Source organism: Marmota monax, unplaced genomic scaffold, assembly GCF_021218885.2.
Source record: "Marmota monax isolate L192 unplaced genomic scaffold, Marmota_monax_Labrador192_F-V1.1 WCK01_AAM20220418_F8-fsc00059, whole genome shotgun sequence".
Taxonomy (NCBI): Eukaryota; Metazoa; Chordata; class Mammalia; order Rodentia; family Sciuridae; genus Marmota; species Marmota monax.
This window is the reverse complement of record NW_026693595.1, coordinates 3,894,859-3,900,858: the sequence shown is the minus strand read 5'-3', so window position 1 is coordinate 3,900,858 and position 6,000 is coordinate 3,894,859. Positions and strand designations below refer to the sequence as shown.

General features: G+C 35.8%; 1 long non-coding RNA gene across 2 annotated transcripts in view; it reads left to right on the top strand.

Annotated features, from left to right (window-relative positions):
* The first annotated feature begins 684 nt into the window (after positions 1-684).
* Positions 685-6,000, top strand: part of LOC124103007 (uncharacterized) — a 67,828-nt gene continuing 62,512 nt past the window's right edge. Inside the window, exon 1 of one of the 2 annotated variants that reach the window (XR_009228197.1) lies at positions 685-933. This is a non-coding gene — a long non-coding RNA (uncharacterized LOC124103007). Of the gene's footprint in view, positions 934-3,773; positions 3,987-6,000 lie in introns of those variants that run through there. The other variant, XR_006855049.2, reaches the window with a different exon arrangement.

Genomic DNA, 6,000 nt, shown 5'->3' with positions numbered 1-6,000 from the left:
TTTTCTCTTTCCCAGACTTTACAGTGACATTTATTTCTATGAGGCACTGTGCTGGGCTATAATCGTTTGTTGCTCTCTCAGTCACACCCTCCATTCCTGCTCAAATATTGGCTTCATTCATTATTTTAACGACATTTTTCTCTACTACTCTGCAAGTCCCATCAATGCAGGGGCACATCTGCTTCTCTTCCCATGGTATGTCCATTGTCTGGTACTGTAGACATGTAATAGACATTCCACGATGCAAATTTCAATCATTCATCTGCAGCCTAATTAATATTTATGTAGATAGTAAAATCCCCAGGAATGTTGATTAAATATTCAATGAATAATGGAATTAATTTATGATTAAATGAGTTGATGCATGGGAGGATGAGGAAAAGCTTCAGTGAAAAGGAAGTGTTTGAGATTGGTAGAGTCTTCTTACTCATTTGATGTGTATCATACAGGTCTAATCAAATAAGCCCTGAATTCTTTTTTTTTTTTTTTAAACTCACTTTTGTGGCACCAGATACACATTGTTATGGCACATTTTAATGGAAATTAGACTCTTAGGTTTCTCTCCAGCATTACAATCACAGTGTCTCTTGTGTATCTAGGAAACTTTCCAAGGGTAACATCTCAAGCATGTTCCAAAACATCACTGCCGCTGGCTCGAATTCTGACCTCCGGGTCTTGCCGACACCAAGCAATAGCAGCTGCTCAGGCTGTTGCTTCATTTCAAACATTTGTTGTTTGATGCATCTGTCACTTCTTCTGCTCACTCTGTGGAGAGAAAGGATCACTGCTCTTTTGTTATGCTCGAATTCGGGACCCCCAAAGACCACCACAGACCCAAGATCATGTAAGCAGCAAAGAGGTGTTTATTGCGAGCTAGCTCCGTCCTCCGCACGCACACAGCAACTGGTGACGCTGAGAGGCCCCGAGCCCAAGGTTTGCAGCATTTTTATACATTTTTTGGAGAGGGCAGGGACTTCACATACATCATAGCCTCTTTTAGCAAATCATCACACACTGCGGGAAAATCAAATAACAACTCTAAAACATGATTAGCACATTCACTGGCGGGAACAAGTTGGGTAGGTGTGATTGGTCAGTACAAAGGGGTATTCGTTTGAACTGATTGGTTTGAGCCAAGAGGGGTGTACGTGCTGAACTACATGGTTTCCCAACTTGTTATTAACCACCATAAACCACTGAGAGGGTTATCTGGCATCCCAGGTATTTCCCTGTCTCATGCTGATTGGTGGCTGCTAGGGGGCTGCTATGGATCCCCACCTAGCCTGACTGAGTCAGGGACACCTGGCGCAGCAGATCTCTCCTGTTATTTGTAGATAAACAACTTAGCAGGGTGGGAATGTGCTTAGGAGTGCTCTGTGGGTTTTTCCAAGGACTAAGGTCATGTCCCTTCCTTGGACAGGCTTTGCTCTGAGGTAGAGGCCGGTTTTTCATTCTCCCTGTACAATTCATACCCAATGATGAGTTTTGGGATTGAACTGAAATTCAATGACATAGAGATTTAGGTGTAATTCTGAGAACCAACTTGAAGATTTGGCACTATTAGAAGAAAGAAACTGGGAAAACAAAAAACAAACAAACAAAAACTACGTTGTCCTACTACCTACTGCCTAAACCCAGACTATCCCCAGGGCTTCATCCTGGGCCAATTCCTTGATCTCTGTGGTTCGGCAGTCTCCTCACCCACTTTTCGCACCAATTCCCATTAGAATTGTCCCACTCCACTTTGTGAACACTCAGAAGCTGGCAAAACATAAAGGCAAAGTATCTTCTCTTAGCCTTGGAGAGATGTATCTTTTGACCCGTGTCCCAGGCATAACTCCTGAACCTTTGCTTCCTAACCAAGGATTACCTCAAAGACCCCATAATCTCAGCAGATACTCAGATTGTTAGCTTTCAAAACCAGGGATATTCTTACTTATCATCATCTTGTTGCTGTTTGCTTTTATTGATAATGATAATGTCCATACAGTATTTGTGCCAATCAATGTAGTGGACATTTCTAATGATCAATTTTGGCACAGACTGTGAACTAGGTATTGACAGTAACTTTTTGCACAAAAAGAGGCTCAGAAATGTTAAGTAGTATGTCCAAATCATTCTGCTGATAAGAGTTTACTGCATTATTGAAATCCATATCAAATGCAAGTCAAAGCTTGTATGGTTTACCATGATGGCAGTGGTTTCAAGAGTATCTGACTTAATTTAAATAAAATCTTGACAGCATCATAATATTTAAAATTGTTTTTCATTGGTAAAAATGCCAAAATTTACTAAATCATTGTAAATAAATTAGTTTTATGTATCTTTGAAATATTTCAAGCAGAAATTTAAAGCTAATACAGTGCAATACTTGCATTGAAATCATGAATATTTCTGGCTATTTAAGTGTTGTTATAAAAGTATATTATTGGCAAGAAAGTATGTTATATTCAAAAGTAAGTGTGAAATATTACAAGTATGCTTTTATTGATTTTGCTAAAAATTCATGTATACTTAAGGGGAATAGTAAGATATGACAGTGTGTTTTAAAGATACTATTAAAAAAAACTATGATTTTTTTTCCATTTCAGTTTAAGCTTATACTCTATATATGGTACTGAACTTATTAGAGATTATAAATTTCCTCTATTTCTGTGAATTTCACATAAAGGGCAAAGTAAGGTTTAAAGATGGCAAAAATTCATAGATTTAATCTAGAGAGAGGGGAAATCCTCAGATTCTCAGAGTAGAGTTAGGAACTATGAGTCAAAACTCCAGGTTGAAGATGTGTTGTGTTAATTAAATTAAAAACAGAATCTGGTGACTGACAATGAAGAAAGACACAAAACTGTAACATAAAACCTTAGATGTCTGGGATTATTCAGTGATCAGTCAAGAAGCTCCTTATGTCTGCATAACACTTTATTTATTGTTTATGGATGTTTTTAGGTGCCCACGGTAAGCCAGGCATTTTGGGTGTCACATATAAAAATACCTAAATTATGACTCCTAATTGCAGAAGAGCTCTTCTACCCTAAAGAGAAGAGGAAAATGATAACAATTATATATTTATATTTATGTACCATATGTATATATCCATCTGCATATGTATACATGTATCACATGTGTTTGTATCTATTTATAGTTGTATATACATATTTTCATTATTCTTTATGAGATGATCAAAAATTCAGGCTTCCTTTTACTCTCCTCATGCATATAAATAGAGACACATTTAAACATTTCACTTGCAATATTTTCTGATTGTCAAAAACCTGGGCAAAGTGAATGCCTTTTGTTGGTAAATCATATTTGTATGTTTCTACCAACTTACTTTGGTGCACAGCAGGTCACTCTTTTAAAGAGTCTTCATTCTTTGATTCCTCTTGCCAACTTGGCCTCTCCAATTCTGTTTTCTAGCATTCCATACTTGGCAGTCCTCTCTGGGTTTCAGCTGCCTCCAGCTATTGTTCCTGACCTTTTGACCTTCATGTATCTGTTTGGCACAGCCCTGGGTTTTTGCAACCTCTGAGTAGCTGAGGACAAGGTAGTTAAAAATCCATTATATTGAGAAGAGAGTTTAACACCTTTAGAAGGAAGAAACAAGTTACCTATTGTCTTAGCCAGTGCTTAGCTAAGTGTCTAAAGTGTAATATCCTCTGGCATGCACTCAGATAACTCATTCACATTCAAAGTGTTTATTGGAAGTTCACTTTGCTGGTCCTTTGTGAGTCATAAACTAGTACTTTGCAAAAAGGCTTTCCAAAGTTGAAATTACGGTGGGCAGTCAAGTGATTTACAAGATGATCTCTCTCAAATTAACAATATTCTTACACTGGATGTTTCACAAAATTGGGAAATAGAGCCAAGTGTATGAAAACCAGTCTCCAGAGCAGGAGCAACAATGGCCTCTGGTCTTGAGATAAAAATCAAGCTGTTGTTTTTCCAGGATATTAGACTGCCCCAGTCTGTAATGGATGCCATAGGTGAGTTTGTGTCTTCTTGATTTATATATAAAGGGAATCAAACAGCATATATTCTTTCATGCCTGACTTATTTTCTTCCATACTATGTTTGCAAGAGTTAGCCATGGTTGTGCAGAATTTTCCATGTTGGATGTAAATGAATTTCATTCATTCTTATTGCTGTAGAATGTTCCTTTAGGTAAATATGCTACAATTTACTAATTTACTCTGCTGATAAAAGCTAGTTAGCAGTGTCCAGTTTGGGTCTGTTATGAAAAGTGCTGCTGTGAACATTTCTGAGCACATTCTTTGGTGAACATGCATACGCATTCCTGCTGACCATAAAAACCTAGAATTGGAATTGCTGAGTTGTAAGAATTCATTCACTCAACTTTAGAACTGCCATTTAGATTTTCGCTATGGTTGTAACAATTTACACTTCATCAAGATAAAAGAGTTCTCTGATTGTTCCACATCTTTAACATTTGCTACTTTCTGTCATTTTTTTTTCTGCCATTCTGATGACAAACATGTCCCTTGTTAAAGGGACAGACCATCAGAAATATCGCTCACTTGTTACCTTAAGTGAACTTGATGTTGGCAATATTAACTAGTTTATTTTCTTTTAATGAAATGCATCTGGGACAGATTGAGTGCCTTTATCCACTGAAGGCTTTCAATAGTGAATGATCTCCCTCACCCCACTCTCCCAAGTACAGATGATCTGAGCTCACAGTTACCATGGTCTCCTGAGAAAGCAGTTTTGCTAAGATTTCTTTCTTCTGATTTCCTTTGATAGAGATGCTACAGGCTTTTTTTCCACTAATTAAAACACACTCTAGTTAAACAATATATGTGTTCCTAGAATGTTTCTATTCTGTTCATGATTTATGGGTAGTCCAGAAGTGGCCATTTACTTGTGGCATGGCTACTTTGTATTTTTCAGAATCCCATTTTTTCATTTCAATGGTGAAGACTGAAAAACAGGATGTTTCCTCTGATGACTTACATTTCTAGAATTTTTTCTTGGTCAAAAGCTCAAGCCTGTTGACCTAAACTGTCTTTTTGACAAAAAAACAAAATTCAGGAGGGAACATGTTGATATCTTATTAACTATTTTGTATACTGCCTTTGTACTTTTTCCTCTATTTCACTTCTTATATTTTTCCAAATTGTACCATTCTGAATTATTTATTTTAAAAATGAAGAATTGAAGTGATTTTCATATTTTTCTAGAGCTATCAGAAAAACATTTCTGAGTAATAAAAGCATAAATCTTACTTCGGAATTCTTCCAGTAGGTTGAAAAAGTCTGAAACTTCTTTCAGTCATATATACAGTGAGATGATCCTCTGAATTCCACAGATTAATTGTACATGTGATGTTTCTTCAATAACTAGTTTTAATCAAAACATAAGCTTTTCCACACTTAATTTATAAATGCATTTTTGAATCTCTCTTTTTACTTTGTATAAAATATCTTTTGCCATGTAAAACTGTAACTTTAAAATAGACAAATGTATCTAGCCTTCTTTTTATGGTTTCTGAGACTCCTGTTATGCTTAGAAAGATTTTCTCTGAACATTTACATAAATATCTTAAATTTTTCTCCAAAATATTTTTTTTAAAAAAAGGAATAAGATTCCAACTCCATTTTCTCTAGGTGGAAAGAAAAAGGAAGGATCCAATTCTGTTTCTTTCTAGGTGGACAATCAGCCATAGCAATATTATTTAAATTAACAAATCTTCCTCATTTATTTGATTAAAACTACATAAATACTAGATCTTTCTGTGAATGCTCAATCATATATAACTAATAAATTTATATATTCTTGGGTCAATATCACATACTTTTATTTCAGTGACTTTATAATTAAGTATCTGGAAGTCTCCTATTTTGCCATCTTGTTATTATTCAGTGTTTATAAATTTATTTGCTATTCTTGAGACTTAGTCTTCTACAACTTGAGATTTAGTTGTGGTTCTCCAGAGGAACAGAACTAATGGAATGCAGATATAAGAGAAAATTAGAAAAT